The 22,289-nt window shown below is 41.1% G+C and overlaps 1 protein-coding gene across 2 annotated transcripts in view; it reads left to right on the forward strand.

Annotated features, from left to right (window-relative positions):
* The first annotated feature begins 200 nt into the window (after window positions 1–200).
* The window catches only part of LOC6735201, an 81,120-nt gene continuing 59,031 nt past the window's right edge, over window positions 201–22,289 (forward strand). The window contains exons 1-2 of one of the 2 annotated variants that reach the window (XM_039291307.2): window positions 201–458; window positions 1,630–1,932. The gene's annotated coding sequence lies outside the window, so the exon portion shown is untranslated. The remainder of the gene's footprint in view (window positions 459–1,629; window positions 1,933–22,289) is intronic. The other variant, XM_039291308.2, reaches the window with a different exon arrangement.

The raw sequence follows: 22,289 nt of genomic DNA on the forward strand, positions 1-22,289 counted from the left end.
TTGGCTCTTGGCCACTTATTATTTCTTACCAAATCTAAAAATCTACTACTATTTTCTACTACTAAATGCGGCTGAAAAGAGCAACAGCTATAAGCCGAAGCCTTCGACTTCGGGCCATGCCGGCGTTGCACGAAAACCAGTTCGTGGCCAACTCTTCCTCTTCATCTTGGCCAACAGCGACTCAGTGGCGAGCGTTTTTGTTTGGCATTTCAGTTGAGCTTTGCCAGCCGAACGAAGAAGTCGAACTCGACGCTGCGTCTCTTTGCGTGTTGGTTTTCCCAATACAAATCTCTCAGTTCGTGTCCGCGCTTTAGAAAACTGAAAACCCAAAGAAGCAGCAATATCACTCGCAGCAGCAGCAGCAGCAACTGCTACAGCAGCAACATCACTCGCAGCAGCAGCAGCAGCGGCAGCAGCAATAAAATCAAAACACGTTTTACTCCCGCACATTGAAAACGGTAATTTGAACCCAAGAACAAAAAGCCAAACAAAATTGTTGAATTAATTAAAAACGGTAGCCTGTTTTCTCAAGTTCTGCCAGAGATTTTTGAGCAAATTCAAATCGCTGAATTTGATGACAGGAGAAATGAATGCCAGTGTGGCCGAATGCGTGTGTGAGTGTGAGTGTGGCTGCCTTCTAAACAGCCTTGAAAGCTGGCTGGCAGCCTCTGTCAACCGAATAGTTGCTGCTGCAACAGCAACATCTAGCGGCAGCAGCAGCAGCCGAAGCAGCAGCAGCAACAACTGGCAACAAAAGGCTGGCAGCAAGTCACAACAAAAGAAAACAGAAGCGGCAGCTGACTTTATGACGTCGCCAGGCCTGGCGTGTTAACCTGGCCAAGAGCAGCTACCTTTACTACCTACTATATAGCTACCTGGCTAGACATGAAAGCCTGTGCTTGTGGTGTCTATCTGTTGCAACTGCAACCTAAGCGCTCCACAACACACACACACACACACACACGAGCGGAACTAAGCCCAGACTAAACACAAAACACACACACACACTGTTGCACATGTGGAATGAAATTCGCTTTTGTTTTATGATTTTCATAAATTCTTCAACAGCAAACAAACGAAAAAAGTTTATATTAAAAAGAAGAAAATAGCTAAAAACGCGCAAAAAAAAAAAGTTATAAGAAAAAATCCCTGTGTGTGCGAGTGGAAAAACCGGTTGCAGTTAAGGTTCCCGAGTCGCTGGGTGTGTGTGTGTGCGTGTGTTTGGCTTTTTTCGCTTGGCACAGGGCGAAAATAAATAAAAGCGATTAACTTGAGACAGTTTTAGTAGCCACTGTCCCCCTTCGCACTCTCTTTCGAGCCCTAGAACCCCAGATATAGCCTTAATCCCACCGGAATCCAGCGAAAAAGACGAAATCCGGGGGGCAGGCAGTTAGCCAAGTAGAAAGGAAAATTTGCAGACATTTGTTTGCCGGCAGATTTTTTCATAATTAAAATGGCTTGAGGCTTTTGGATTAGAAGTAATTTTTAAATTGCATTACTCCTTTAATATTTAATTTGAGCAATTAATTAACATTTTGGCAGCTCATGTTTATATGTTTAAATTTATTTTCAACATGTAATGCTTAACTCTTAATTTATTCATTATTTCGTATTTCTTTATTGTTTCAGCATTTTCCACATACAACAAGGAGTTAATTTCCAATCGAAAAACCATTTAAATTGGTTTATAATTTCCGAAAATATTTGTGCTTGTGTTTTTTGAATGAAAGTGTGTAACCAAAAATATTGAAATTTCGCTCATAAATATTGATGTGTATTATTGAATATTTGTGTCTTTTACTTTGAAGCCGGTTTCGTTTCTGTGTCGATATTTTGCATTATTAATTACAATTTACGTTCATCAAGTGGAAACAGTCAAACAAATTGAGAGACAATTCAGAGACAAAACATGGAAAACTATGTGTGAACGATGTGAGTAAATGCAAAGCAATTATGTTTTCTTATCCATATATCTTTGAACTGCGATTAATTACAGTCCTCATTGAAATTTCCATCCCACTCCAATTCTCGGGGGGCCTTTAAGCAAATTTGGCAAATTTTCAATTTCAATTTAAATTTGCAATTAAATTGGATTGTTTTGCATCTCATTTGCTACCTCATATCCCGTGTGTAATGCCATCTAATCAGCATCTTTCCATTATTTAATCGTTTATATTTACACCCTCTCACTCACCCACTGCTGCAGCTCAGCAAATATTACCCATACGACATGGTAGCCCAACGAAACGTGCTCGGCATGCTCGAGTGAGGCAAATCAATTAAAGTTTCACAGATTTTCCGACCACACTGACTAAATGATGATGCTGTTCGCTTAAAACTCACTTTAAAGGCAGCGGGACGCGCCTCCGAAAAACTGCAAAAACAAATATCAACAAACGCGTGCAACATTTGCATAAATTCCAATACACTATTATTATTTCTGTTGCTGTTGCGTTTTTGTCGTTTTGTGTTTTGTATTTTAACCAACTCGCGAATATTCAAAAGCCAATTGGGCAAAGTTTTTTGCCAAATATGCAAATACACGCGTCGAATAATATTTTTGTTTGACAATTTCTGCTGGCATTTTATCTGTTTTTGTCGCATTTTGTGGCAATTAAATGACAGCGAATTAATCATAAAAAAGGCGTAAAATTTTATTTACAACATTTATTCGCCAGCTGTCGATGCGGCACGTAACGTTACAGTCATAAACATAGGTCGATTTGTGGATGCAGATAGAGCAGCAAGCCGTTCATATTAAAAAATCAATAACTGCTATGTAATATTGGCTTATAGGTTCCGATTTTGAACTACAGCCACGAAACGCACTGTATCAACGATTTCATAAATGAAAATGTGTGTGTACAAATGAGGCACGTGGGCATTGGTTGGCTTAGGTCGAATCAACTTGATTTATGTAAATTGGAAACTGTTCGCATAGCAAAACAAAGTTATAATTGAGAGGCGAGATTAAAATGCACTTTACGATTGGCCGTCGTGAAGAAACAACACACAATGGCTTATAAATCTCACACTTGAAAAATATTTTAGATATTTCCCGGAAAATGTAATGCACATTTTGAATGAAATAGCGCTTAAACATTTTTCATTGCAAAACTTTTGCTTCTACCCAGAAATGAATTCCTTTGCCGCCATAATCCTGCGGTAATCCCCAATGAAGATTCGAGTTTCAGTTGGACCAAAAATATTTTCCACTTGAATGCCGGAACAGAAATGCAATTAAATTCCACTAAATGCAGCAGCTTGTGGGCGGAATGGTTCTGAATGAAATTTGCTGTGGGAACCGAATCACTTTTGCCTCGCCCTTCTTTTCCTCTTGCAGCTAATTAATTTGGCATTAATTTTAATGCAATTTGCTCGCTTATCTCAAAGGCCAATAAATCAACACGGAAATCGGATTCCCATAATTTCAAATGCACCACATAACTCATATTTGCCTTCGGCTTTTGGTATCGGTTAATTAAGAACCCAAAAACAAAAAAAAAGAACATTGAACACCATTTAAAGCCCAACAAACGGTAGGGCAAAAAATAATGAATAAATTGCGTAGATCAGGAATTATAGCATTTCTGCCCTGTCGAGTGTTAAATTGAAGATAATTTTTAATTATGCCCACAGTCGGCCCAGGCGAGCACGTTAAATTGCCTTTTAAAATTCAATTTACATTCGGTTTGGCTTTTCCGTAAAGTGTTCACTTTGGGATCGCAGCTCCAGTCATCATTACTTTGCGAGGGCTGATGCAAGAGTTTGTCGACTATTTCTGCCTAAACATGCGCTAGAAACCATTTCCAGAGTTATGAATCTTTAAAGTTTCAAAACGATTTGCCTAATTTGTTTAATGAAACAAATTTTAGAACATATAATAAGGCACTTTAGTATTCAAGATGACTTAATAGTGCATAATATTAAAGTGTCTTTCCCAAATCGTATTGTTTTATTTCTAAGTCAAATTTCTCTAATATTTAATAAAATTCCTTCGAAACTCTTCGAACTTCCTCCGCCAAAATCCGACGGTCTTGACTTCGACCTGGAAACCGGAGACGGGCCAGAATAAAAACAATTACACGCATGTGCGTAAGACTTTGGCAACTTCGTGGCTGGGCCAACTGGGCACCCGAAGATCTTTTGGATCTTTGAGCTCTGGGGTATAGGGTCTCGGATCTACCCAACCCGTCCTCCCCTAGCCATTGTATTTTTTCTCTCTACAGGAAGCTGCGTGGCTTTGGCATTTAAAAACGTATTAATTTTGACGCGCCGGGCCGTAGTTGTTGTTTATGCTTGTTGCGTGAGCCGACACTGATGATGGTATCTGTATCTGAATCTTTAGCCATGTCCGATGCCGATGCCGATGGTTCGTCGGTATTATATCGGAGGCACCACCGATGAGAGGAGTGATATAAATGCGAATAAGTTACGTCAATTTTCGTGTGTTGTATGTGTGTCTGTCTGCCCTGGCCTTTGGAATACTTTATCATTTCGTTTTTTGTTCTTCCTACTCCTCCATCTGCTCCAAAAACCCCTTCCTCGGCAATTCTGGTTCTTTTTCTGGTATTCGCTAGCCGAAGGTCTACAACCTTGGCGAAGTTAAGTCAGCTTTACTGGAGCTGGCTGTCACTTCAACTGCGGCGATATGGGAGATTTCCTCTTGACAGACTGTTCTGCCAAGGGTACGCCAGCAAAGACTTGGCCTCCCACACAAAATGGTAGGAATAGAGATTGCAAGGATGAGGCAGGATTTTGAATTATATCTACTCAGTAAAGATTCGTAATGACATATGACTTTTAAGCCCAGCAGACCATTTAAAGCCTATTAAAGCATGTTGTTACTACAATGTATAGGTAGATAATAATAGGGCATCTTTAACTTCGTCTATCCGATTCCCTCATATTTCCTGATTCAGTTTAATTCTTGGCGCATAATTAGCTGCTATAAACTGATAGGTTTCCCCATGACAAATGATGTGAACCAGCCAGCAGAAACAGAAGTTCTCCAGAGTGCTGGATGTGCGCGTAAATATTTGCATAAATATTACATATATTAATGCTAATGAGGCATCAAATGGCTGACGATTACGAGCGGATTGGCTGAAGCCAATGACCCACAGAGGAATAAAATGCTGGATTGATGGAATCTTAAGACCTAAGACCCAAGAAGGCCAAGATCAGAGAGCGGCCAAAAGAGCCGACTGGTGTTTTGGTGTCTGTTTTGGTGTTATAAAACATTTCATTACACGATACAATTGAGTGAACGCCTTGAACTTCCGCTTCAAGAAGTTCAGCGCAGTTCAGAGCGCCGGGCCAAAACCAATGAAGTCAGAGTTGGCCAGCGGACTTTGTTGTTGTTATAGTTATTGTAGCGCTGCTCGTTGCTGTTGTTGTTAATATTATTATTGTTGTTGTTATTGTTGGCAAGCAGGAGGTGGGGGAGTCGCTGGAATGACAAGCCAAGCCAAGACGAAGACGAAGCCTCTTGTCCGCAGTCATTTTGTGCTGAGTTGTATCTGTGTGTCTGAATCTTCATTTGTGTTGATGCACTGTAAGAAAAAAGCTTCATTATATTTCTGAGATATTTTTTCCATGAGTTCGGTCACTTTAATTGCCTTTTGAGCATTTTTAGTATAGAATTACTTGTACTACAACATTTCTCTCGGTGCACATTTGTGCGGAGCCATGTTTCACACTTCAGAGGGCCTATCGGCGGCCTCAGCAGGCCAAACAAATTGTAAAGTCATAGGCAAGGGACGAGACCAGCCGCAAACTCCAAGTCCAAGAGCAAGTCCAAGACGAAGACCAAGTCCATGACCAACTCCAGGTCCTCCTCGAGTGGCCGGAGCAATGGGGGGAAGGCAGAAAATAAAGTTAAGCAGTACAAAAAGGCTTTTAATTTTAATTTGCATATGGCAGAACGCGCTGGAGCGGAGCTGAAGAACCCAGGGCAGAACCAAACCAATCCGAACTGAACCGAGTATCTGTAAGATACTCGTACATGCAATGCCAAGTGGTAGAATGAGAACAACTTTGGCCCTTCGCGGCGGCGGGGAAAATGCAAGTTAAATTTAATTTATTTCTCCAGCAATTGCCGAGCTTGAAGAGGAGTCTTTTTTAAAGATTTTCTTTTTTTTTGTTATTTTCATTTTTGCCATTGTTGTTGCTGTGTGAAAAATGAGCCAAATAGGAGTTCTAGCCCGAGTCTCACTCTCTTCTTAAGTGGGTTCAACTCTAATGACCGCGTGTGAAAATGAAAATGGAAAATGCTGCCTCTTCTTGTGTCTGCTATGTATTTGTTGTACTAAGCTTGTAGTTGGCGGCGTTGGCGGCTTCATCATCATCGCTACCACCACCATCATTATCATCATTATCATCTCCGCGCTCCAGTGGATTCACCACGGCCAAGGAAATCGCGGGGAGCAACATGTGAACTTGTGAAAAATCGAAATTCCAATTCAAAGTCGCAACTTTTGCCAGCCATTCCAGCCCAACCAGCCAGCCAGCCAGCTCTTCTTGGCCAACGTTGAGAAATGATTTACGCTTAAATAACATGTTGCATGTGGCAAGTATGTCGTTGTTGTTGCTGTTGTTGCTCTTGCCGACCAGATCGTGAAGTTCTTCTTCAACTTCCCCCTTTTTTTTGAGTGGCCCATGGCAATGATAATGAATTTCTACCTTCGCCAGGAAATAACTCCGAGAAAATCTTAAGAACAGAATAATAGAAAACGAAAAAGAAGTCAAGTCCGGGAGACAAGAGCCACAAATTAAGGGATTCAGTGGGGGATTAGATTCAGGTCAGCGCCATCGATGCCCACAAATTATATTCAATTACAAGTTGGCATATCAAGATTTCAGCAAATCAATTATGGCCCAGAAATTGCCAAGAAAGAATTAATGAAGAATCGAATTTCTTAGAAGAGTGAAAACAACAAATTAAACACAAAATTAGAGAGTGATATAAAGACAATGCTTAGCACTTAGAAAATTTATTAGTTTCAAAAATTGTAGATGTTATATTTTTGTATTTTTTAATACAACATATTTTTTTTTTTGAACTTCAATAGGAATTACAAACATTTGACATCAACCGGAAAACTTATTCGGTAATGATTTCCATTTTTTGACAATTATTTTCAAATTATCACAAGATTCGTTGAAAGTTTGCAACCAAACGAAATTGGTTTTGATGTTATGAAATTCACTGTTCAAGAAAAAGACAATAATGAAGTCATGAAAACAAAAACCAATCGGTGACAGAGTCTGGGCAAAAAAACATACTGAACGGACAAAGGCAAACAACTTGGAGGAAAAAGCTGGAATAGAGGTGGAAAATGCTGAAAGCATCATCGAGTGCAAAAACTATTTTCGAGGGGGGAACTTGAATGGCTCGGGCACGAATTGATGATTTTTTTGTAATATTTGTTTTTCTGCACATTTTACATAATTTTGCCTTTCCACAAACCACTCAATTTCAAATTTCTTTTGTCGAATGCTGAAATTCACAGAGATTATTTTGTAATATTTGCCATTCATAATTTGGCTACAAATCGTGGCTTATTCTCGATTACTTCAGTTAGCATTAAGCAAAATCCCCAACTGACAATGTTAGCACAGAAAATGGCTTTTAGCCAAGCACCTGAGGGGAATTTTCCGCCATCCAAGTGTACTTTTAGTCCACAGAAGTTTTAACAAATTCAATTATGTCCAATGTTTCACTGATGGCTTTTTCCACCTTCCTTTTTGTTTAATTGAACAATGTGTCGAATTTTGATGGTTTTTCCAAGCAGACATAAACCAGCTGGAAAAATGTGCTTATTTCACTGCGAGAATTGAAAAGGATTTAATTATCCAGATTAAATTTAATGCTGCTGGCAAAAATGGCACACTGCCCTAAGTAAATAATTTCATTAGCCGGTGCCCAAAAGCAGACAAAGAACTATAAAATAAATTTGCAGCATTTTTCTACATAAATCCAGTTCATGCATATTTGGCTCGTTTTATTTTGCTTTTAATTTTTTTTTGCACCGGACATGGCTGTGCAATTTGGGGCACGCGCCCACAGGCCGACAAAGGGGGGGCTAGAAAAAACTGAAAAGGAAAAAGAATATTGATATGTGTGAAAAATGGCCAACTGAATTGGCAGCGACACCAACAATGCGCAGTCAAATTGGCCCAAAAAAGTGACAAATACCTCGATACAGGACCGACAGGTAAACTTTTCCACTTTTCCACATTTCCACAATGCCACTCCTCGCCCAGCACTCTTGTTGCGACATCTCAGTCGCAGTTGCAACAACAATCGACAGACAGATGGCCAGACAGTTGGCAACCCAGACATATGGGGCTCAAAAAAGGCTGCTTGGCACATGCCAAAATGGCAACCGCAGCGTAAAAATGCCAAACTAACAAAAAATGTGTTCGCATAAAAAAATAAAAATAGGAAAAAAAAGGAAAAACAAAGGTAAAATGCAGGCAACGCAGCGCAGTCAAATACCAAATGATTTGTCAGCAATCGTTGCAGTGGGGTTGCGCAGGGTTAAGGGAGAGTAAGTAATGGGTTAAGGGGCAGGAAGTGCACTGCCCCAAGGCAGGAACCAAAAAAAGGGGGAAGCCTTTGATGGCGGCGCTCATCAAAGTCAAAAGATATGCGAATATTTGCATGCAATTCAGCAGTGGGAATGCGCAAAGTTAGTTGAGGCAATCTATTACTTTATTGGATTGGAAACCAAACAAATTAAAGATTTGTTGGAGTTTATTTTTTTTTATTCAGTTAGACATAACACCAAGTCCAATGCCCTTGCTCGCATTTTATGACTTAATGTTATTGCATTTCTCCTCTTTCTCTCCAAACGAAACCACTCATTCGATTTGCATAAGTCTTTAATTGATTCGTGTCATTAGGCCGATTGGTTTCGTATTGAAAATAATGAATAACCGAAAGCTACGCCAGCTGCGCTGACTCGGGCAATCATTAGATCAGCCAGGTCTGAACGATTCTGCAATCCCGGAGTTATCCAATACGTTTGGATCGTGATTGCCAGACAAATGACATTTGACATGTTGTCTCGAACAGAGAAAAGCCAACTTAATTGTTGCCTGCGCATTGTGGCCTCTCCATATGGCAACTTTATGCTTATCTGGATATAAGAGGAAACCGAGAATAAAAGAAGTAAGTTGCTCATAAATTTGTTTGTTGCCGTTGCAATTGTTTAATTGTGGCCCGGGTCCGGCCAAGACCAGGCCAAAACCAGCCAGCAATGTGGCTCGGACTGGGCTTGAAAGCATTTTTGTTTCGGGCTGATAATCGGTTTAAAAGTGACTCAACTTTTCGGCTTGCATGTGGCAATTGTCTGTTGTTTGTTGGCCGTCGCTTGTTTGTTTTTTGTGGCCGCTACTGCTGCGGCTCCTGCTTTTAGAAATTATTGTCAATTGTGTGCAGCATAAGCTGAATTAAATTTCAAACAATTCAACAAGTTTTAATTGCGCCACGGGGAGTGAAAGAAAGAGGATTTTCGGTTGCGAGATTTCCAGAAAATGTTGTGGTTACCCCTCAAAGCCGGTGACCTTAGGATTTTCGGAGTTGGGAGAGGGGGAGTTGGGAGGCGGAGGCGCAATCAAAAATCTGATTTTTCCCTTCATAAACTGGCCGCGGGTGATGTCAGCCAGTCAGTTAGTCTGTCAGTCTGTCAGATCGTGATCGATGCTCACAATTTTCATTCAGTTTGTTATTGTTCTCCAAGGAATGCGACCGCCGCTCGGGGCTAGAAATCGGTTTCGATTTGACCGGGCCAACTGTCAACGAGCCTCAATCCGCAATCCGCAAATCCAGCAACTGTTAACTGTTGGCAAGCAATTGCAGCTGCAGCCGCAAAATATGGCCCATAATTCCTGAGCTTGGCCCTTTTGCTGTCACTAAATCGTGCTGTCAGGTTTCTCATTGCTCATAGCTGATAGCTCTCAGCTTCGAGTTCCCAAGTTCTTAGCCCTCTAAGATCGTGTCTTCAAATTCACCGGGTTCTAATTGCTAATCGAGTGAACTTAGTTAATTTCTGGCTTTTTCATCTTAGAGCCATTTCTAGGGCATCAGCATTTCCCTCGCTCCAGGGCAACAATCGTACTACTGTTGAGATCTATGATTTCCTTGAATTAATTAAATATTCAAGAAAATTGTTGAAAATATTTGAACCCTTTTTGATAAACTTTTCTTTAAAGGTATACAAACATAATTGTGTTTTAAAGAACTTCGTACAAAGACGGGACGTTTCATTAACTTTTATTTAAATTGCGATGCTAATCGAGCAAAGCTTTTCCATCTTGTGGCCATTTCCTGGTCATTAGCATTTCCATTTTCGGTAGGACACTACGAGTAGTAGATTATGATTTTCTTAAATTAATTTCAAATTCGACAGGGTTTTAATTGAATCACAGCACTCTGTACGGCGCCACTTCAATGCTGGCCAAATCCAAACTCTGAGCAAAATGCGACTGGAAACTTTAGCAGCCGAAAGAGCCCCAGAGCCAAAAGTCCGAAATGAAGATAAACACCCAAACATTTGCACACATGTTTTGGGGGCGGTGGTCCGGAGGGGGCGTGGTCGGTTGCCAGAACTTGTGACAAACTTGGCTAACCGCCATGGCAGAGTTTTGCATGCTGTACGCTGTTCCATGCCATTCCATGTTCTGCTGGCACACATGTCGTATACGCAATATGCACAAATAAATGTCAACTTAGAAGCGACTGCAGCTATCCCTTTTTCCCCTCTCCCCTCTCCCCCTTCCCACTTTTTTTTTACCAAAGAGCTGAGCCCGCATTTAATAAAACCGAAATGAAATTAAATATACCACAACTGCTGACAAAATGTCAAGTGTAGCAATAAAGATGGGATAAACCAGAAAAGGGATAGCCAACGGCAGCCATCCTAATGAATTCCACCAAAAATGCGGGAGAGCGCAACAAATGAAAAATTATTTAAAGTTGAAAACTGGTAAAAAAAAAAAAACAAAACCGACGCCACAGAAGGAGGAGAAAAAATTAATTTAGCAAATTTTTAATTGCTCATGTCGTTTGGCGAGGCAGCCAACGATCGCATCAAGCTTCGCTGGAGCTGGCGGCTATTTGCTTTTGGCCCGGCTTGCGTGCTTTTGGCCGTGTTGTCTTCGCGTTGCCTTTTCTCTGTTTTATTTTATTTTTTCGCTTTTCTCGCCTTTTTCCACGCCGCATATGAAGTTGAAGTTTAAGGTCAAAAAGAGAGGATTTTGCGAATCGCAAAGCGAGATATTCGCGCTGTCATCAGGGCTAAAAATTCGCATATGGCTCGCTTCTTCGCAAGTTCAAGAGTAGCAGCCACGTATGTATACAAGTATAAACTTATTCGCTCCGAGCAAATCAGCTTAACCCCAGAAGAGCAGCTGTCATCATCTGGCGCGCTGATGAAAATTTCATGTTCGCCTGCTGGTCTCGAATACTTTTTTCCATTTACTGTCACGTGTGCGACAGTTCAATTGAAAAAGCATTGCTATGGCGAATTCCTCATGCGAAATTGATTCCCCCCACAAAAAATGAAAAAAAGGGTGCTGGTTGTAAGCGGATGTATTCGAGCAGCTTGACAGTTTTGATTTCGTGAAAGTATATTTGGAATTTTATGAAAACAAGCAGCAGCTGGACTGGACACACAATCATTTGATTTCTGGTGGAATGTAAAAGTAAATAAAGCGGCAGTGAGAGTTCAATTCAAACAGAACATCTGATAGAAATATTTGGAAATTATCAAAAAGTATCTCGTAAGCTACGTATGAGTTGTTGGATTATTCAATCAAAGTCAAACTATTATTATTAACATACAATTTAAATGCCTAGCTTTGCACGCCAATTATTTGGAGTATCTAATGGCTAATGGTTCATTGAGCCAGTAATCCGTTCTATTATAAACACATCTAAACATATTTTAATTAAATTAGCTAAGCCGACTTCGCCAAATGCCAAAAAGCATTTTGCCAAATTTGTCCAACCGTAAAAACGTTTGATTGCATATATCGGAAATATTTGCCAAATCCGAGCACTCAACGTAAATGAGATTTAATCACAGTTTGGCATTTGAGTTGTTGTTAGATCGGCTCCCAAGCGGCTTAATTTGCAAATATTTTTCTGTCGCCACAACAAATTGCTCCCCATTGAACCACTCGAGTCCCCACACCCCGAACTCGGAAAACTCCACATTTCCATGGGAGCCCAGCCAAATGATACGGAATGAAACGAAACGCATCCCATGGGGATCGATCGGCGGCATGGTGGTGCTGCTCTTAGTGCTCCTGGCCCGTTTGTCAGTTTGGCAGCTGGCTCATAATTTGTAAGCCATATGACTGCGGGCAGGAAGTTGGCAATTGGCCAGGAAGAGATAGAAAGGGAGAGACAGAGAGAGTGTGAGCAAGGCAGAGAGAGGGGGAAGCAAAGACGATCCATTTAATTACCTATGTATGTGGCAGGATACGGTGGCAGCCACCGATGCACCGGCCACTGCTGCCTCATAATCGAGTGGCCAGATGGAGCTAATCAGCCATGGATATGGCCATTTATAAAAGCCAACAGACAGAGCTTCTCATTCTGCTCTGCACTTCACTCCACTCCGCTCCACTCAACTTCAATCCCGTCGCAGTTGCAGTCGCATAAAATGCAAATTTGCATTTGCCAAAGCGATTAGTTCGTGTCGAGCAGCAAGAGCATTCGAGAGCAATAAAAATATTTGCCATTGCAGCAATGCAGCTGAAACAAAACTGAATTAATCAAGGGCGAGGGGGGATGGTTAGGGGGAACGCTGATGCGAGGAGGGAGGGGCCAAAGTGGCAAGTGACATCCGTTGCTCGTCAGCTTCCGCAGGCTATCAGCTACACTCGGAGAAAAAAGGGAACATATATTTTAAGGAACACAGCACTTAAAGTTCCATTTGCATATGGTTACCACACAATGAAGTGCTAGCTTTTTGTTGCAGTGCAGCTCTTCATCGACCATGTTCTGTTCGTTTTGCTTGGGGCCTCCCCAAAGACCGAACAACGGAAATGTTAAATGCCGCCAAGAGGCAGCCGCACCGCCGCCGCCGGCAACGCTGAACCCCCCTCCCCACCATCCCTGTGGGCCAACAGTCAGGTCCTTTCATTGATCATTGATTGAGTTTCGATTCGTTTCGTTTCGATTCGATTCGATTCGTTGGGTTGTGTTAGGACTCCACAGTCCAGGTTTGTCCGCATTTCCATTTGCCCAGCGACGTCTCCCGATGGCGACTCCTTTTGGAGGTATGTCCTCCTTTTTTTTGCATTCTGCTGAATAGACATGTTGGCCATGTTTGTTGACCAGCCAGGAGCCAACTGCCCTCATCAGCTACTTATCGCAGCTGTGCGAGCTTGTGTGCGTATCTGTATCCGTGTCTGTATCTGTATCTGTATCTGTGGACATCTGCATTTGTGTCTGTAAGTGACTTGCGACATAAAGTGCTTTTATTGATGTTCATTTGGTAAGGCAATTTGTAGCATTTTGTGACATTTATGCGTCTGGGCCATTTAAATGCCATTATGCAATTTGTTGTCCATCTGGTTGGGTGGCGCAGAAAGGGCTATAGATACATGTAGATATAGATACATGTAGAAAAGGAACATTGGGATTAGATGTTTGGAGGGTAGAAGTGTTGACAGCCATCGACTTCTTCGATTAAGTGGAAATTCCAGTTGAATTTTCAATGATATTTGCAGAGTTCTCTTAACGAGCTGGGATGAGTATAAAATCTTCGACATAAGTGCTCTGAAATCTGGCTAATTATAATGGCATTTAAGTCAGAAGGAAAGCAGTTGAGAATGCTGTGCAAATGGGAGATGTGGCTATTTATTAGCCAATAAATACTATCGAATACATTTAAATCAACTTTAATTAGGCCTAATGCTTATAAATCATATAATGTATTTTTGGCATAATCCTAATTATTATCAACCTAAATAAGTAATAGTAATGCCAAATATGAACATTATTTCAGCTTGCATACATAACTCACTCTTTGACAGATCAGTTAACAAGCTTTTACCACTCATTTCGAATCGATTAGACCCACATTCAATTCGCACAAGCTTATGCATAAATTACACATCTCATTTTATTTTATTTATTTGTCGACAGTATTCAGTTGGCATTTCCAACTGAGTTCGGCTTTCAGCACTCGCAGCAAACCAAATTAACTGACCTGCCGCAACTTGATTTTTTTTTCACATTTTTACGAATAAAGCCCAAACGTCACTTGGCTTAAATATTCCGTTTTAAATTACTGAAATATTTTTTGTTTCGATTCGGTTTGATTTGTTGTTTTTTCTTGTTGTTTTTCATCTATGCGCTACACATTTAGGAGTAGAAACGAGTTTTCATAACCAGCAGTTATGTGGCAATTTCGGTTCTCTCCCACTCGGCTGCAGTTCATATTCATTAATTTATCACCGGTGCTGCGGGTTGGGTAACTTGGTCTATAAGCAGATACACCTATACATTCACAGATATACTTTTGGGAGCGTGAATGTTTGTACTTTTCAGTGCTACCAATTAAGTGTGAAAAACCTTTTTCACTTCTCCACTTCTTTTTCGGCTGACTTGCGGCCTTGCCGCGGTGCCAGCAACATTTACTGTCACAAAAAGCGACGTGGTAACCGCAGCATCGAGTTCGGATTCGGTTTTGGATTACAATGAAAAATGGCTTGAAGGCGTCTGCGGAAATGCCGGGCGATAATGATGGAGTGGGCTAACCGATTCCTGAAGAGGGTTTGCCAGTGAAAGGATTGCCAGGGATAAGCGGGGGTACGGTAATTCAAGACTTAATGAAGGTTGCTTTCGCCTGAGATTAATTAAAACAATTTATTGCCGCAAATTCCTTGCGGGCTCATCAACAATTTTCATATATAAATAGCTTGACTTGAATACCATTTAATATGGGTTGTAAGAGAATCTTGTTGCCTGAACAATGTTAAGATTATTATTGCTTATTATGGTAATAGTATATGTACAAGCATTTGGTTTTCACCTTTAAACCGCTTCAATGCGAAAAACCTAAACTATTTTATGGAGAAATGTGGGCGGCGTTGGCTAAAAAAAAAAGACAACGATTCAATAAACTTTTCTTGTTTGTCCTTCACTGAATTTTATTTGTTTTTCCCGTTCGATGAATATTTTATTTGCAATTGTTGCTGCTGTCTGCCCTATCTCCCCATAAATTTTACATTCTCCGGCCGTTTCTTTTATTTCTACTTGCCGTGTTCCAAATGATTTAATATGCAGAGTCGTAAATTCCATTCAAAAACTTTTTGGCACTCAAATCTCGGTGTGTATTTTTCAAGCGATTTTTCCTCTATAGTATGTTTGTTTGTTTGTTGTGGCTATGTGTTTTTTGCACCTCCAACTTGGCGTTACGTGAGTTGTCTGCCCCAAGGAGACTGCAAGTCGAACTTTGAGAGGGAAACAAATCAATGTCTCTCGTGGAAAACCCCCCCTGAAATGCCACCCACTCCCCTTTCTAAACCATCGATGAAATTGCATTCGCGTGTGTGTATCTGTGTTTGTTTTAATATGCGTTAAGCATAGTGGCTGCAAGTACACGGAAAAAAATTGTTGATCCATTCGATTTGTATATTTTGAAACTGGTAGATGCTATTAAGACTTAATTTAAATTTCATCATAATATGTAGAGGTATTCTTAATATATTAAAATATTTAAGAAATTTTTAACATCTGCCAGAATTTTTCTCGGTGCTCCTGTTGTTTGCCCAACCAGCCACACTATGATTTGGATTTCCCACCCAGCATCTACAATCCCCGCAGCACTAAAAACTTCAACGAAATGCATTTGCTATTGAAGTTTTTTGTTTGCATTTTTCGTTGCTTTTTTAGTTGCATTTTTGTCACCAGTTGTTGTTGTTGCTCCTTCACTGTTTGTGCAACGTGTTTGCGGCAGTGTTTGTTGAGCTTAACTTTATTTTCAATTTCGAGCAAAAAATAAAATATCTTGTTGGTTTTCGATCGGCAACCGACCGAATCATATGTTAAATAAATATGCCATTTTGTTCTATTAAAATTGCAATTTTCATTCGTTAAGCTGTGCGCTGCAAGCAAGTACACACTTAAAAAGCGCAATTTATTGGCCATATTTATTATAAATCATGGAGCGCAGAAATGGAGGAGCAGTGGAAAATGGCATGGAGAAAATGTCCACCAAGAAAAATACGAGAAAGCCAACGTCTTGCCGCTGCGGCAACGTTCGAGTTGCCGCAAATTGTGGCATTGCTGCTCCCTGCTGCTCCATCCCCACAACCACCGCTTCACCCTCCCTTTCTTCCTAGTATTACCACTTTTTTTTTGTGGCGTGGCGACTCGTCTAAAAATAACTTTTCCACACGCTTTCAGTGTGTTAAAAATAACATAATATTTTTCATAGTTCTTATAGCTGCGCTGTTGCACTTTGCGCTCGAATTGAAGAAATGTGTTGCAAGTTGCGTGTTGTATGCCCGGGGGGAATCGGAGTGCTTAGGGCGCTTAAAGCTAATAGTTAATAAAATGCCAGAACCCTTCAAGGCAGTCACAGTATCCCCTTGCCCCCCAAGTCCGCCAAAGTCCCTTGGCCATAATCAAAGTCAACAGCAAACGTACCTGTTAGCATGCTCAACACTCTCATATGTGTGTGTGCTTGCGCGTGTGTGTGTGTGTGCACCTGCCTGTGACTCGACTTGACTTGAGGTTGAGTCGAGTTGACTTTGCCGCCTGTCATTCTGCCCTAAAATAAGGTACTATGTACAATTCTACTCCTTCAAAAATAATAAATATATATATTTTGTTAATATTGTTTCCTTTTTGTTGCTACTATAATCCAAAAGTATTTAAATTAGAAATATGTATGTTATCTACTGACGTTAGAGTATTTCTCTCGTCGTCTACTGAAACGAATCCGCAGCCTTATGGTTTCCCATCTCACCTGTGTTGTCTGTGGCAAGCTTTAATGCCTGCGTGTCATGAATGGCATCGCAATGTTTCCACTTTAGGGCTGCCAGCGCACACATATGTACATTCTATACGTACCGAGTTGGCTGATAAAATTATGACATATGAAACTTTGGCTGACATCGGGCTAAAACCAAGCGAAAAGGCATGCAAAGCTGTCTGCTGTTTTTGGCTCCCTTTTGGCCCTTTGTTTCGGTGATTCGCCGCACCATGCCATTCTGGCCATAAACATGCACACAACATGGCCTGATAAAGCGACTCGGCCAAGTTAAGCTCCTCAACTTGTGCACTTGATTAAAGTGGCTAAGAACTGGCGAATGGGGAGTTTTCGGCTAGAATGGCATTAAAGTGCCCGCTGGTGGGTGTTGGCTGAGGTCACGAATTTTCGGAGGTAATTCTGTGGCAGCAGCAATCGTTAATGGTCGTCGAGCACATTATATTACGTATACGCCGCATGGGCGTCGTCAGCACAAAACTTGTCGAAGGAAAAAGTGGTTTTCGAAGTGGAAGCCAAATACCCATGTCGAAGGACTCTCTCCCTTGAGAGCTGATGCTGTCATTGCCATTGCCACTGCACATTTGGTGTTTTAATTAAAACGAAATTAACCCAAAGGACAGCGAATCTCCAGAATGGTGGAAGCAGATGTTTGTGGCAGTTGCGGGCGAGTGGACACAGCCAACTGTGATGTAAGTCACTTTCGCAATATAAATTGTAATATTGTAACAATTTCACTGTGGCTGAAATGCAATTAACAGGTGTGAGTGTTTGTTGGCCAAGCGAAAGTTAATGCATATCAAGCAACAATGTGAAGGAGAGCAAAAAGTTGATTGGATGTCGGACACTCAAGGGGTTGAAGTTCATTCATAAATTTGTAATTAATTTGTTCAGCTTCGAAGGAATGTATGTATTGTCGTTAAAAATGTTGATAAGGGCACGTTATAATGGTTTTTAGGAAGACTTCAAAAAGTTCTTTCTATCTTTAACCCTTCACCCATATTGTAAACTATACAATACACCACTTTTTTGATTCCTTTTTACACCATATTGCCATCTGATATTATTTTTGCTCACTTTATGTGTACTCCCTGAAAAGGCGAAAAGCAAAATTTGCGCGAACAAGTTGATGATGATCCGATTAAAACTCTTATCAGTTAGTTATTCCTCCCACCGACATGAATTTCCCTATAGTGCGCCAACTTAGATTGCTCCTGCAGTCGGTGGAGCGGCGGGGGGAACCGAGGGGTGGCAAGCTGGAGAAAAATAAATTCTGTTAACTGAAGAGGCAACAGAAAAGGGGCAACCAAGTCCGGCAAAAAGGCGCATCGAAGCGGCAACAAAGTTTCAGTTTCAGTTTTATATATACATATATATATTTTATATATATATTTTTTTTCTTTTCACCAACTCTTTATGCGCAAGGGTGTAAAGAGGGGGCAGGGTAAAGGGAAGTGGTGGAGGGGAGCCGGAACAAAAGGCCGACCAGGGCTACAAATTTCACTGGCTTTGAATAAGTTGGCTTTTTGTTTCAGTCCCGGCCGCCCATCTTATAAATAAAAACATATTTATGCAAGGCTAAGACCAAGGATAAGGATGATCCTTTTCGCAACTGCCGGATAAGTGCTGTAGCAACTTTTTGGCCCAGAACAAAGGGGTTGGGGCTGCGGCGGGCAAAGTGGCAATTTTTATGTATTTATTTGCCCGGCCTGCGGCCAAAAGAGGCGATTGCAACTGCGGAATGAAATTTATTGCAGGTCGCGACGTTTTTTGTAATTAAATGTTTGGTCAGTGGGCAAACTTCAACTCGGCGCTCGATTCGAGCACTAAAAACAAAAAAAAATAAGAATAAAACAATGTCTTGGAGCTGCCTGAAAGCCAAATTGTTGCAACAAGCTCTCGGCCGCATCAATTTCGTAATAAATTCTCAGAGCCCAAAAGAATACAGCGAAAAAATGAAGGTATTTGGCCTTGATGGTGGGCGTGGCCGTGGTTATGGCCAGCCCCTCGATGTGTTGCACAAAGTTCTTTCGAAATGCCCAGCATAATTTATTTGCTTTGTTCTTGCTGATTTTTTTTTTTTTGTTTCTTCCGAAACGCCCAGGAATCATGCAAATTAACTACAATTTTGATTTTATTTAATCCGAGACGCCCTCTCTACAGCTACAGCCAAAGTCATTATACTGATTATTCTTAAAAATAAATTAAGATCCTATAGTGGACTTAAATATAGTTTTACATATGCAAAAGTTGTATTCACATTACTCGAATTTTTAAAATAAATATATATATTGCTTATATATATTTTTTCCTACCTATTCCTAAAAAGTTGAACATCATAGTGCATGTTCTGTGTTTGCCTCTTCATCGAATGCGAAATTTATGCTTTTGTTTGGTCTCATATGTTTTATGTTTTTTCCATCAGCCTTTGTTTTTCTGCTTTACTTCTTGTTTTTGTTTTATGATGTTATAACCCGCTAATTTTGGTTAATTATGGGTTTTTGATTGTCATTCTGCGTATCAAAAGGGGCTTAAAGAATCCCCGAGAACTCGCCTCTGATGTCATAATGTGAAGTCATGTGTGTTTGCCAGTGTGAGTTTGAGGATTTTTGCCTGAAATAAACAAACTCAATAAAAATAAAATAATTTTGGGAAAAACAGCTGGACCTACTGCATTTGTCTGCATTTGCAAGTATAAATTAATATTTTGCATTTTCCATGAAAACATTTAGATAAAGAAAATAAAAATAAAAATGTTTATTCATTGTTTTGGGCCTTGCAGCATGACACAAAATTTTGAAAAGCACATGTTGAGCCAAAAGTGACTGAATTTCCTAGTGAACATTTATTTTCTGCCACTTTTGTGCCCGAGCGAGCTACAGTTACACATTGAATTTCAAATGTGCATTTTTCGATTGCTCATTGTTTTGCCGTTGCCGTTCTCTGTAAAAGGGAAATTGAAAATTTGAAATTTTGCTTATGCCAGCTGGCTGGCAACTTCAATTGTATTCAAATATTGCCGACATAAATTATCATTTTGTGAGCCAAAGTGCATAAGACTTCACCCGCCTGCAAGCTCGACTTCCTACCTCCCACCACCGCCCACTTTTTGTGTGGGCTGCAGTGACCTTGTTACTAATAACCTCAATATGAGTTGCACACACTCACACACACTCACACTCGAATGCCGCCGCTCTTGGCCATCTTCCATTTGTTGTTAAAAGGGTAAAAGTCTTCGGGGAGTTCTCATGTTACTCGCTCAGAGTTTTCCCTTTTTCGGTTTCACTTTTCACCAGTCGAGTTCTCAGATTCGGATTCAAGTGCATGACGAGCAGGGACGGTGGGGAAAAAATGCCCCAAAAGGGGTGGGGAGGGGAGGTAGGCGAGCGGCAGACCCTCAAGAGCGTGAGTGTGAAATCTTAGCCATAAAACATCTGAAGCTCATGAGGCCTGATAATTAGAGTACAAATCTGCTCGCAAAGCTCCAGCGAGCAAGGGAAAGTTGGGTAAACAAGGGGTACCAAATAGTAGTACAGTATATACTATATATGTGGAGCAGATAGCAAGATGCGTACCATAACTGTATAGCGATAAATGCATAAATTGATGATCGGCAGCGGCATGCTGAAAAAGTAAATTACCAACAATTTAGCCAGAACCGTTAAGGCAGGGAGCCACGTTCATTAGCCTGCTCCTCGCATTTCCGCATCTGTGCCAGCCATCTATCCACTGGCATCTATCTGGCGATCCCCAGCATCCTATACCCAGCTTGCCCAGCATCCCCAGCTATCGACATCGCCATTCCATCCTATCAGCTACAAATTGTATCGAGTGCAATGCATAGAATTTATTGCTTCCTGCCAGAGCGCGATGCCAAAACCCAAAACTCCGACTCGAACTGCAAGTCAAACTCAAACCGAAAACTAAAAACCGCCGACGAGTGCAGCAGCTGCTGAAGCTGGACTGGCAATTATGCCATTTGACATAATTCATAACTGCCGCTGCAACAGGACACTGAGAAAAATTAACCAATATTAGCTGTCAAAATAACAAAATTAATACAATGAACACTATGATCCTAATGCACAAAATGTACAAATGATCTGAGTGTCAGGGAACAAATGAAAGATTGATTGGCAGATTTAGCTAGTTATTTTGAATATAAGAAAAATATTGATGTATTAATTTTCTAGATTTGCCACTGTGCACTAAACGTTTGATGCAACCAGTTTTGGTAGCCCCAACACTGATTCCCGGCCTTTGTTATCAACAATTTATGCGAACGAAAGTTGTTTGAACTGCGTCTTGACTGCTGCAGCAACTGCTGCTGCTGATGATGATGATGAGTATCAGTGGTTACATGAGGGAAATTCATGAGGGGCTTTTCACAGGGGGCTACCACGAGGGCATCCAGCAGGAAACTCTTTCTCCGGCTGACCACGTTGCCGCCTGGCTTCATGGCTTCTCCTGGGAATCAGGTTAGCCTGGCTCGCAGGAGAGCAGCCATATTTCTTTGCTTCTTAATAAATTGACAAAAGTTTGTCATATGCATTGTTAGCCAAGAGCCCCTTGGGCCCAGTTTGGCCCCCTTCTAGCCCCAACGCCACTGCGTTCGGTTGTTTGGCAGTAACCCCCTTCGCGTTGGCCTATTTACCCGCTTTAACGCCGAGGGGGTGGCTCTGTTCTTTGGCTTTGAGTGCGGAAAACTACAACTGCAACTGCAACTGCAACTGCGGCTGCAGCTATGCTGTTGTGATGAACTTTGGGCTGCAACTGTGAAAACTCCTCGTCTCCCCAATATTCCTCCGTTTTTATCCAATGCCCTAAAGCCTGCTCCTCGTTATTGAGGTATTTGGGTTAGAGATAGCTCAGCCAGGGTACGACATCTCAAGAACAAATTAAAATTTGCTTGAAAAGGAAGCACTCTGCGATGCAATTTTATTGGAATAAGTTCGTGTTGAACTTGGAGCACAAGTACCTGGTCCTATTAGTTTTTCCCTATTTTCAAGAGTGTGTACGATTCGTTTGATTATATGCCCATTTCCTTTTTGAAGTTTGCAACTTTGCCGGCTACCTTTCATGTTATGAATTGCAACTTGTGCACAAAGAGCATTTGAAAATTGTTTGCGGCAAAGGAATCCGCTGCACCCCCGAAGAATTTAATTAAAGTAGCCCCAAAGTCTGGACGCTCCTGTTTTTTGGGCGCAAAAAAGAAGGCATTCGCAGTTGCATTCAACATGAGCAATGGCAAACAAAAACTGCTGGCTCTAA

The sequence above is a fragment of the Drosophila simulans genome, chromosome 2R, assembly GCF_016746395.2.
Source record: "Drosophila simulans strain w501 chromosome 2R, Prin_Dsim_3.1, whole genome shotgun sequence".
Lineage (NCBI taxonomy): Eukaryota > Metazoa > Arthropoda > Insecta > Diptera > Drosophilidae > Drosophila > Drosophila simulans.